Source organism: Bombus pascuorum, chromosome 6 (assembly GCF_905332965.1).
Source record: "Bombus pascuorum chromosome 6, iyBomPasc1.1, whole genome shotgun sequence".
In the NCBI taxonomy this organism is placed as follows: domain Eukaryota; kingdom Metazoa; phylum Arthropoda; class Insecta; order Hymenoptera; family Apidae; genus Bombus; species Bombus pascuorum.
The window spans coordinates 17872178-17884901 of record NC_083493.1 but is presented as its reverse complement, the minus strand read 5'-3'; the positions used below and the strand labels follow the sequence as shown (position 1 = coordinate 17884901).

At 44.3% G+C, this 12724-nt stretch overlaps 1 long non-coding RNA gene across 1 annotated transcript in view; it reads right to left on the bottom strand.

Annotated features, from left to right (window-relative positions):
• Positions 1-5077, bottom strand: part of LOC132907968 (uncharacterized) — a 51509-nt gene extending 46432 nt beyond the window's left edge. Inside the window, exon 1 of the long non-coding RNA XR_009658284.1 lies at positions 4915-5077. This is a non-coding gene — a long non-coding RNA (uncharacterized LOC132907968). The remainder of the gene's footprint in view (positions 1-4914) is intronic.
• Positions 5078-12724: the final 7647 nt, after the last annotated feature.

Here is a 12724-nt window from a genome sequence, read left to right as displayed (position 1 = left end):
TTAGATCGAGCTAATTTATACTTTTGTGTTACACGGCAAAAGCCACAAGTGACAATTATTACGTAGGATATAGGATATAGATTAAAATTAAATATTCTAAAATTCAATTCAAAAGTTGGTATCGTCTGTTGTGTCGATCAACCATACCAATCAAGGGTTTCGGTTAATATTGCGTATATGTCTGTGACCGGTTTCTTTTATCGTTCTAATAAAAATATTTTGTAAAGAAACAGCTTTAATTAAAAATCTGCAGAAACAGTTGCCGATTAGAAATACACAGAGTGTTTGTAATTACGTATGACAGCACGGGGAACATCCGTGCTTCAGGAGGTGAAAAATTCATTGGGGGAGAAATTTTATCTGATCGAAACACGCCACAGTACTCGTGACACCCTTCTGGGGTTGCTCCGAACAAATTGCTTTCCCTCGGACCAATATGATTAATTAACGTGGAAAACTAAATCGATATAATGGCGCGTATGCCAAGTACGAGCCGAGCAGGAATGTCAAAATTTAACTTTGGTCTAATTTTCTCGTACGAAGGTTATATATAAAAACACCGCTATCTCCAAGTTGATTAAACGCGTTTAATTTTCCAGCAATTTTTAACAAGTCGCTTTAATAACTTGCGAGAAGCATCTATCAAAATTTACGTCATTCGGCATACGATTGCGTGTATTAATTTGTATCTAAATTGTATCTCATTCGATAAATCAATCGGTAGAATAGTATTGTTATATAGCGTACATGTAACAGCGGTATCGATTCCATTACAAAAAAAGAAAAAAAGAGATAGTTTCTACGATATGACGGAGCTCGTGATCGAAGAGGAGCAGGCTCGTTCGAAAGACACGTATGCGAACGTTTCGTTCGAAAGAGGGAGGAAAAGGGAAGGGAAGGGAAGATAGATTTATGCTGGATCGCCAGGCACCGCCGTGTTCGTGTCACCCCTGCAGGGAAGGGTGACTAAGAAGAAGGAGTGGAAAGCAAAGCAGGGTAGGGGGGCAAAGAGGGAGTTTTAATGTATGCCTACCGAGAGAGGCTATAAAAATCAATACCTCAAATTACCAGGCAGTACTTAATTTTCTTGGAGCAACCAGCCCCGGCACGCTGCCTCTCTGTAACTCCCCCTTTACCACCACCTCCCTCCTCTTTTCGCGAAACTCTGTTCCGTCGGCGGTGGATCGACCAACGAGACGGATTTCCCTGCATTCACGTGCATTTTACTTCCAGCAGGTCCTGCAATTACGCGACGCGGAAGTATTTTTAAATTTTAAAGGGAAGAATGCGGTATTAAAAATGCAGCAACGACGACAAGAGCCACTCTCTCTATCCTTCTCGCTTTACTCGTTTCGTTTTTCTTTCCTATGCTCTCGCCCCCCCCCCTCCCCAGCGCCTCCTCCGCGCTCGTCTTAATCATTAAACCATGGAGAAGGGCGGGCCAGAAGCGGATCTGAATTACTTACAAATAAGTGCCGATCTCGGATGTTCTTAAACTCGTATTGAAAGCCAGAATTATCGGAGATACGAGTGGAGAGTGCTCTTGTGGCTTATTGAATTACAGAAATTAAAGTTCATTTGCGCCAGTGGAAAGATAACTTTTGATATTGGTTGGAAAATTACTCGTGTATAAACCACTGAAAGGTTGTGCGTTTTCGTTCTCGTAATTCTTCGCGGCTCCTCTGAATATCGTGCCTTTTATAACGTACCGTCGTTGTTCCTGGCGATCGATAAAATCTTCGTATCGATTTTAACGGAGCTATTACGTGCATGATTAAGGAAAAGAAAATAAATTAAATTAGAAAAAGCTCGCGTATTTCGATCGATCGCTATTTACCATGTTTACTTTCGCACGTATCGGATATTCAACACGCAACACGTACGTCGCGTGATTTAACAGAGTGACGCTAATTAATTACCCTGGCGGAAAAGAAAATGGGATCTCGTAGGCCTCGACCCTTGAGTGGCAAGCAAGATTACGACTCGACTCTAGCGGAAGGGTTGAAGCCCTGCCGCTTGATTTTATTGTCCGCCTTCTCTCTCTCCTTTAACGACCCTCGATTCTAGCCACCGTCGCGTCGCGTCGCGTCGCATCGTCCTGCTTTCCTTCCTGCCTGCCCGACCCGTCGTAGTCTTTCGTTTCTTTCCCTTGCTTTCCCTTTCGTCGAGTATACCGGTGGTTACCGATGGTAGAAAAATTTCTTCCGCGTACTCGGTTATGTCTTTTCGTGTACGATCGTGCGGTGATGTTAGCGTGCCAGTGTCCGCGATCGACCGACCCGCCGCAAGGCTGACCAGAAGAAAGTGTTTTTGTACCAGAGGTCGATACGCGAGACGTCGACATTTTTGAAAGTTAACGGGCGTTATTTTCCCTTCTATCGAACTTTTGCGTTCAACGCGCGTCTTCTTAATCGAAGCTTATACAAGATGCCGATGTTACCTGATGTTAGGCGAGTAGATAATTTCTTCTGCAAAAGTAGACGAAAAGAGCGTACCTGCGGTAAAATTTTTCCGTTTGATGTTCAATTTTTATGCAAAAGCACGCGCGCTTACAACCGCGTTATATCTAAAATTCGATTTATCGGTCAGTAACGTATTTTATATTTCTCGATCTCCTGTAAAATGTTTAGAAAGTTATCTCGGAAGATGCTGAGAATCTCGATCGATTAATGCAAAGAGTTAATTACTCGTTTAAAGACGTACGATCCTTGATCGCAGAGGGGACCCGTATTAGCGAAAGTGTATAACACGTGTACGTAATTAATTTATAATTGTACAAACCGTATAATTAATTTAGCACGTACGAATCGGAATTTTAGGCAAAGTCGGTGCTAAATCGCGTCGCGTCGTTCCAAGTAACGAAGTACGAAACAGATCTCGAAGGTACGATCATTTTTATCTTGAAAAAATTGAAAACAAAGTTCGCTTGCCTTCCTTCGGGCATTCGTAACGTTCCCCGATGAGTCGTAAAAGCGAAAATCATGCACGTCCTTGCTCGTCTATCCTTTTTCACGATCAGAATCGCTCAACGTAAACGGTTCTCCTCGGTGCTGGACGAGTCAAAGAGCAAACGGACTGTTTGCGACGAGTAGTACATACAAGCTATAATCCTACAGCGTGAACTGACCACCGCTAGATTGTGCTGGTCATGGTTGTTTCGACTCTCTTCGTGTTCCCTCTTTTCTCGGAGTGGTCTCTTCTTTCGTGGATCGAAAAAGGATGAAAGAAAGACAGATAGGGAGACAGGGAGGGGTGCAGAGGTCAAGGGAGAGGTTGGGCGACCCGAGAAAAGAGGGAAAACGAGAACGAGGTCCGAGAGGGAAAGTTGCGAGGGTGGGTGATAAATTGATAGTGGACGTGCGCCACGCGCCCTTCCCTAGGCCAACAGACCGACAGACCAGCGGACCGAATGACACCCTCACCCCGATCAACTGCCCCCGACTGTTGATACTTTTCCTCGACTGGAATTAAATGATCATCGCGGTCGTTCAGTCACGTAAGCTATCACACTGCCTCAGAGTCGGGACATTTGATGGAAAGCATCTAATTCGGTAGGGTCAATCCGTTTCCCTTCGCTTTTATAGCATCACGCTTGTACGGTATAGGATTTTTTTCGCATGCGTAGATTTAGACACGTTTGCCATTGGTATATGACTTTACATAGCTTTGTTAAAAGCCACGAGCACGTGACGTCTCGAGGTATTCGCAGACTCGCGGATATATCACATACTGTGAGTCGTATTTCTATCGTTACCAAAAGCTATATACGTACGTACGTACAAGTACAACGACGAGAAAATACAAGACACGATAAGCGAAGCGTGTATTTGCTAATTTTCTGATTTCGATGTTACTTTATGACTGGACGGAAAGCTTTTGATATGACGCGATTAAACGTGAAAAGAATCGGCGACGTTCAAGATAGGTAATAATAAAATAACAGGAGAAAATGTTTGTAAATCCATGTATACATATAGATATGTATATGCGTGACGATGATTTCGTTCGATATATGCATCGAGTAATGAACGTTTTAAGGTCGTTTAGAGGGTGGAAGGTTTTGCTTAATTGATTCTGGGAGGTCATAAAATAATGTAAGACGTGTTACGTGTAAAAGCGACGAAAGCTGAAGTTTCCAGTCAGTGAGAAAGGATGAGGTCGAACGGGTCGAAAGGAGAGAAAGTGGATGGTAAATCCGAAGCCAAGTTTCTGACCTTGTTCGGCTTATTTACATAAAGTATCCTTGAATAGACGTAACGTACATAAAGAAATAATCGTGTTTAAATCTGAACGAGAATGCGAAGAAACGCAGTGTAATCGTTGTTGAATATCATCGTGATCGTCGGAAGTGCGTAAAAACTAAAAAGATCGATTGTCGTAATCGAATTACCTGTTCTCTTTAACGAATACTGTGAAAAAGTGAAATTTTTTACTCGTTGATCCAGACGTCGATGCGACGTTAAAACTTTGAGTAAACAGAGAAAGAATCGAATAATCGCAGTTGATCGCTAATAAGTTTGTACGACGGAAAGAAAATATATCGTTTATATTAGAGGGGCGAAGAAAATTACGAACAGATCTTTCACGTATTTTAGATTAGTCTCGAGTTTATCATAGAAGAATAAATTTTTCGTAAGTAAAATCAAAATTTTGCAATAGAATCGAATAATACGATATATTCGATGCAAACGCACGCTAGAGGAATTATTATTGTTATCGAATAAATATATAACGACTCGGCAAGTTTCAACGACGTATTTCCTTTCTTCTCGTCTTTTCCCAATCTGCCCGCCTGTCTTCCTCTCTCTCTCTCTCTCTCTCTCTATCTATCTATCTCTATCTCTATCTCTATCTCTTGAAAAGGAACACGGATTAAGAAGGAATAAATACACAGAGGCAAAATATTGAACTCACCCGCTGCCAAGTAGCAACCGTAGGCTGGTCGGAGGAATGTCGGATGCGACCTCCGTTTTAATCAGTACGAATCCGAGTTATTAAAATTCCTGCAGAATTTTCGCGGTTGAATAGAGTGGGTGGCCGAGGAGCGGCGCGAAGGAGCGCGGCCCGGCCGCTGCGAAGGCAGCAGCGTCTGAAAGAAAAAGAAATTCATTCATTGCGATAGACGGAAGATATAGAGAGTAGAGTGAAGCCGAGGCTGCGTCGGACAGAATATCGGCAAACTAAAAACGTTAATTTATTCAATGGTAAAGGGGCACGAAGACACGAGAGTACTGCAGCCTAAGAGACGAGCCTGAGAACGAGGAAGAACATAGAGCGAGGAGGAACTCTGGAGGAAGGCTGATTGAGCAAGGACTTTCGGTAGGGTCGAACAGGGGCGAAAAGGGTGGTTTCACCGGAGAGGAACCGATGAGAGGGCGAGAGAAGGGGGGAGGGAGGAGGGTGAAGGGACTTTGGAGTCAAACGAAAGCCTCCGGCAGTTTTTCTACCAGCTCCGTTGGAACTCTTGAGTTTCGCAAGTTTTTTCTTTCTGATTTTTCTAATTAATTATCGGTATTGATTGGTTCTCGATTTGACTGTGGAACGCCTTTGGCTACAGAGCGAAGAGATGGAAATGACCGCATAGAATAACCGTAAAAGAGAGGAGAAGCCAAGCGAATTAACTGTCCATAATTTGCCCCGAGTCGTGATTAAAGAGTGGCTTTACACTGAAAGCCGAGCGAAGGATTTTTCGATATCTATTCTTTGCTTTTTCTTCCATACTTTACGAACAGCTACACCATTGTGCCAAGTCTTCCGGCTCGTACGATCGTATTTCCTTGTCGTAATTACGATACGCGTAACTTACGCGCAATGTACATGAATCACGATTACCTGCAATATCCTAAGTATCGGATTTGTAAATATATGACATAGTATAGCGTAAAATAATTTAATGTAATCGATCATCGACGCGAAAAAGTATAAGAAGGAAAACTTCTTTTCTAACTACGCTAAAATTTGCCATTTGTTTGCCTCGAGTTAAATCAAGAGTTACGTTAACTTCGAACGTAGAAAGGTAAAAGTTGTTTGAAATGCAGTCAGTGCATCGCAAAAAGGAAGATAGATCGCCTCGGATAGTTACCACAGGAAGAAACAAGAATGGTATAACGGTGGGGAAGAACGAGTTGGCAAATATTACGATTTCGAAAGAAATCGAAATATCGAAATAACACGGATGTATCGTTTTGCGAGAATATCGATCGGGATATATCATCGATACGAGCTTGTATGCTTGTATGGTTGTACGGTTAACGAAGAAATGATTTGTTTCCGTGAAATCTTGTTCGGTTAAAGTTGCATCGCGAGAACACTTGGAAAGCGAGATGTGCGAGAAAGGGGATGGAAAATGTTTGAAAAATCGAGCTGCAAGCTCTGTACGGAAGAATCGAATCGTACGAGAGAAAAGGCTAAGGAGAAGAGATTTCGGTGAAAGTAAGCCAATCCGTTCGGTTGGAAAGTGGAACAATTATTTCGACCCTGGAGAAGCACTGTTTCGTCGTTCGCAGCCCGGGACAATGGCAAATAAAGCAAAATCCAGCGCAGCGTTGTCCGCAGAACCGACGATTAACCATTCACGACTTTTTCCTCAAATCCATCTAGCCACGAGTGCCAGTGGAAGTTTCTCGGAAGGTGGTCAGTACGTTGTAAGACGGAGGATTGATTGCCTCGGAGGTTTCACGATGAAGCGGCGGGAAGAGAGGGCGAAGGGGACGGGGGAAGAACCGCGAGCGAAAGCAAGAGAGACAACAACGGAGAGTTAAAGCGGACGAGTGTGGTGCAAGGTGAAGGAGAACGAGAAGGAGATAGGTAAAACGACGAAGGGGTGAGAGCCAAGGGGTGAACCGTGGGGCTGAGAATGCGGCCAAAGTACGTGAGCGGGGGGATGACTTGTGGTTGTGTGTCGCAAGATGGGGTTGCTCTATATATAGCGCGTGCTCTGTCCTACGTCCGTCGGTCCGTTCGTTTCTCGTCGTACCGTCCGTTCCTAACCGCTTCTCTCCTATCCTCTTGCTCGAAGGTCCTTTCCAAGACTGCCCTAGGAGAGGATGGACGAGGTGGTCGAGGGTGGCTTGCAGGGATGTTCTTGCACTTCGGACCGTTAGTTGTGTGCACTACCGTGCCGGTGAAATTGTGTGTGAACCCGCACGTGGCTTCACCTACGGTGTCACGGACGCGCGATCGTGTGTGCGAAGAACGAAATACTGGCCGAGGAATTACATACTATCGCACGAGTCTTGCCATTTATTTCGAATAAGAGCGTCAGCGAGGCTCGATCTATCAGGTGGTACGACCGTTCCAACGCCACGCACAACCGTTCCCCAGCGTCGACACGTTATGCGCGTTACGCGTAAAACTAGTACGTAGTTACGCTTGTGAGACTTTGTTTCCATCTGACGAGGCTGTTAAAGGTTCGCGTGTCGACCTATGTAAAGCAGTATTTTAAAGCGTGCCCGTTCCACGATCCAACCATATAGAAGGATTCTAGTCGCCGAAGTTGGTACAATCGATGGTATCGAACCATTACGGTGTAATCGTACAACGATTTCGAACCACTTTGTCAACTTTTCTTCGAAATGAAAGAAAATAAACCGATCTTATTCTTAGATGTTCGGTCTCGCGCCTTCCGCTCCTTTAAAGTGTTTACTCCGTAAAGCTTCGCGAACAGCTGTTCTTCCATAGATATCGTTAGCCAAAACGAAAGTTAAAGTCGAGCGTTCGTTACGTAAATTCTTATCTACGGAGCAGCTTCCATTTCGCGTGTAGTCCTTATTGCGATCCTCGTTTTCCTCTCCGTTCGAACGACTCCGTTTCACGGTTTATATTTATAAAGTTCGTATTTACGAAGAGAGCGTAGGAAACACTGGAAACGCGTAGCAGAGGCGTGCGTGCGTTCTGGGAAAATTCGCTAATTAACCACGGTCAACGAGGAAGTGGGTAAGAATTTGCAGAAACGGTGGCCGGCGACTCGTAGAAAACATTTCGCCGGAAGGAACTGTCGGTCGGGACGGGTACGATAGGATGTTCGGTACGGGTTCGTAACGAATGGAAGTTCGCTTTATAGGATGACACCCGTTAAATGCCGTAGCTCGCTATAGGAACCATCGGACAAGGCACGTAAGGAACTCGGATATACGTGTACAGGGTCTTTTGCAACGTGTGTGCGCTCGCCCGCACGCATACCATCTTGCGCGAAATCTCACGACAAATACACACATGTGAGAAGCACAATAATTACTATAGGGGTAGTAAGGAGGGCACCCCGCGGGGTAGCTTGGCCAGCAATCGATATATACACACACGCATGGGGGACACGCGTACACATACATGGAGAAACCGGTAGGTGCCAGTGTGAACACACGCGGCAAGCGAGCGCGCACACCGTTACACGGTTTACATAAGTGAAGTTCCTTGGCCACCACCCTCAGTCACCACCTCTTATATACCCCCATCCAGCCAGTGCCACCCTCTCTATCCTCCCACGCTACCCTGGCCCTCTTCCTCCTGCTTTCTGCCCAAGCGTTTCTAATTTGCATTCCCCTCCGTTTGCACTCCTCACCCTTTCTCTCGCTTTCTCCTTCGCTCGTGCCAGCTTCTCTCGCTCCCTCTTTCACTTTCTCTCCTTCGCCTCCACCTTCTTCTCATCCTACACCTTCGAGCCATCCACCCAACAACCCCGTTGTCCGTCTTGCGAGGTTTCACGCACACGCGTGCCTTTCGTCCGTGTAGCACGCATACGATGGGAAAGAGGAGGGCGAAGGGGCGAGACAAAGAGACCACCCTTAACTTCGGGCCAGGGAGTAAGACGGCCACGGAGTGTGGGTGTAAGGAGGATGAGGATCGGTCCAGGGCTGCTGCAGTTAGGTTAGGGCTGCCTGTACCTTCTTAATACCTTTCGTCGGGCTCGCTTGTATACCTATACGCTTTGGATCTTGATCGTTAAAGGTGCCGGGGCGATCCGTGTCTTATATAACTTCCATGGACACCCTTGATCTGTTCTAATCATATTTTCGTTGGAAAGATGATTTGCCCTTGGGGGAGTGTTCTGATTAGTCCGTGGGAAATGAAGATTGTATCGATAATTCCATCGGATGTATGGCGCGACTCAAGTTTGATTCGTTACGAAAACGGCTATGACGTTGCTCGTCACTTTGTAATTTTCACGGCTCCGACTAACCAGTCCGCTTTGGCTAACCACCCGAATGGCAAGATCACCGAACAACTTTTCAATTTACAACGACGATCCGTTCCATTTTTCCAATGTAAATTCTTCGTAATATAAACGTACAGCCGACGCGTTTGGTAACAAAGGTTCCACCGTGGGCTCTTCTATAGCGATTCGACGCTATAGATGTCGTTCTTAACGGTAACTTGACATTTACGTTTGCATAAATTGGAAGCTGATAATTTGGATCATCGCGAATTCGTTCGATCGCGTTGAGAATACGTGTAACGTAATTCGCAATCACGGAAATAATTTCGAGTCGTTGCGCCAGAATGTATCCTAATCGCAGATATTCGTTGCCACCGTTCGTATCGTTCGAAGAAAAGATCTTTTTCTATCTCGTCGAACAAACCTATATGCACGACGATACGACGATATAATTGATCGTCCTTTTACTCTGGTAGGTTCGATGCGTGTCCAAGTCCGCTTAGAAAATTCAGCGAGGAGGAAAAGTATGGAAAATCAAGCGCGAACGAGGTGCGTCCAATTAAAGTAACTGATACGCGATTCACGGCAACATTGACCGAATACGGAGGATCTTCGACGAGATCGACGAGAAGAACGGTAGGAATGGAGATAAAGAAGGGTCGTGGCGAGCATAATTCCCAAGTATGTTAAGAGATCCGACTGACTGACGTATCAGTCAGGGATGGATGGCAGTAAGGGTTACGAGCATCACTCATCAGTAGCGGCCATATTGCCTGCCGGTACCCCCAACCCTTCGCGAAGAGCGCGAGCCCTGATAATTCCCCGACCCCCTTCACTTTCTATCTCCTTTTCTTCTCTCTCTCTGTTTCCCACTTCCTCTCGCGTTCGCTCGCCTGCTCACCCTTACTGCCTTAGTCTTACCGGTTTCTTCTCCTTTTCTCCCTTCTTCCACACACACAGCAACGCTTCTTCTTCTTATTTAAACCCCCAGAGCGCGGTGCCCGGGCTGCTTAATGAGAACCTCCACCTCTTCGTACCACCACCACCACCACCACCACCATCACCACCATCGCCGCCACCACCACCACCACCACCACCACCGTCGCCGCTGCTGCCGCCTCCACCGCCGCTGCTCACCACTCTTACCACCCCCTCTCACCCCCTGGTCGCCTGCCTGTTCTCCACCACCCTCCCCTTTCAACCAGTAACGCGGGGTTCACCCAACTCCCAACGTCGAGCTATGACCCCTACACGCGGCCAGCTTGCCACACACGCTACACATTTTAGACTTTTAATATCGATTACACGCTAGAGATAAACGCTACGTGTTGGCAACAACGATGATCACCGCGCGCGTCGGATCTCGTGGATCGGTTTCTTCGAGACGCAGACGAGTATCATCGTCCGAGACATCCCTTCACCGCCGCCGATAAACTAGACGCTTAGACCCGCAGGTGGATACGAAGCGCGATGGAAATTCGAAAGTAATTACGCGTGTCCATACTTTTTGTATGGAAAACTGGTTGGTCGTTTTCAGTCGCTGTTAATTTTAGTTTGTATAAAAATTGAAATTCCCGTAATCGGCGATAAAATTTGTTTTCGATAATAAACGACGGACAATATTTTTATATTTATTCTGTGTTATAAAACTGCTCGATTTTGTGACTCACGAATGCGATAAAAATTTGTTTAACGACGTTACGTTCTCTAGCTCTTATTTCATTGACAAGAATGCCGATGATCGGAAAGTCGAACAATGGATCGGAGAAATAAATTTTTCGTCAGTTTTTTAATTTGTAACGTATTTTTCGAATAAGCGAAATACGAGGTACTGGAAGTAGCGTAGATCGATAGATCATAGTTCCTATCCTCTTTATCCAAATTTAAGTCAATTCGTAGCAAACATATACAAACTGATGACATCGTAATTTGGCATCGTAAGTTACAATAATGGAACGCGTGTAATAGACACACGTACGATCGGTCACAATAACATTTCGACACTCCTTGAAACAGGAATGACGTTTTTAAAAGTTTTTAAATCGAGCTTTTATCGAAAAGCGAAAGGGATTAGTTTACTAAATAACGCTTAAGGAAAATTTTGAACAAATTTGTATCGTATCTGAGCGTGTAACGAAAATTTTAACAACGCTCGTGTCAGTTAGGTATTGTAGGTGCTGAAAATTTCATCGAAATCGGTTGATACGGTAACGCGTAATTGGCGTCGAAAGATCTAAGAATCTTTGGTCTTTGTCTAAAAATGACGAAGAACGCGTGCACGATTGACGTAGATCTACAAAACGTATCGTCCAAATTTTCGTTGCAAGCACGGATAAAGGTAGTTGCAAAAAGAGGCGATCACGAGCAATCGCAACTTTTTTCAAAAATTTTTCTTAGGCGTAAACTAGCAAACTGATCCTTTTCGTTTTTTATAAAAGCTTAAAGCTTTCGATCCAATCTTAAAAACGTTATTCGGTTTCGAACAGTGTCCGAGTATCGATGCGATCGACTGTACATAGTGATAGAAAAAAGGGAAATTTCTAACGTACCTTTTCTGAAATACTCTTTTGCCAACTAAAGTTGGAAAAGTAACCGAGCATCGAAGGTTTTCGTTAATTTGAAATTTATTATGAAAAACGGAAACTAATTTGGCAATGGAACGAAGCAAATTTCAACGTTAAATTGAATTGTAATATTGTCAATAGCGACCTGATTACGAAGTACTGCAGGGTGACGCATATTAAAAGAAACACGACGATCGTTGACTTTCGGGTTTCGTGATCGATACGATCCCTCACGGTGCCTTAAATTTGACCTAGGAGGGGTTATTACTGTTTCGTGTGTAGTTAACCAAATCAGAGTTTTAATCTGATTTGTATGTCTTGGTCATTGATTACGTTCGGACGAATTAGGTCACATGTAAATGAAACTCATAAATCTCTTCTTTCCCTTCGCCGACTCTTTTCCTATTGTTTGTAAGCATATTGCTCGAAATTAACGACGAACACGACATAAATCATTTATCTCGAACCGTGGCTCGTTAAATGCTAATATCGCTAAAAATAGTATACCTATATTATGGCAAATAACCGAAATTTATCTGACTCGTATTTAAGTCGGAAGATAAATTGATTTATCGATATATCGCACGATAATGCGTATCTGAACCATCTTGCGTCAAACGAAACAGTCGTGTACGTTCTAACGACGTCTTTCGTATATTCTCCTAAAAACAAACTAAACTAACTCGGATGACTCACCGAGATTTTAATTAGATGCGCTTTTTCGCGTAACATTGCCTCGATAGCGTTAAATAATTACATTTGTCGGTTGCGAACCGATCGTCGAATCGTTTTCTTACTTTTCGCTAAGATTATTTCCTACGAAGCACGAAAAACACGAAGAAGGAACAAGGGGAATATTAATTGCGAAAACTTTGACAGAGGTCTACAGATGTATGTAAGAGTCACGAGCAATATCTTTCTCTGTCCACCTACTTGCATAGTACAATATATCTAGGACATATTTACGACTGTTTTCTCCGTTGGCAATTGATCAACGGTCTAACGGTTC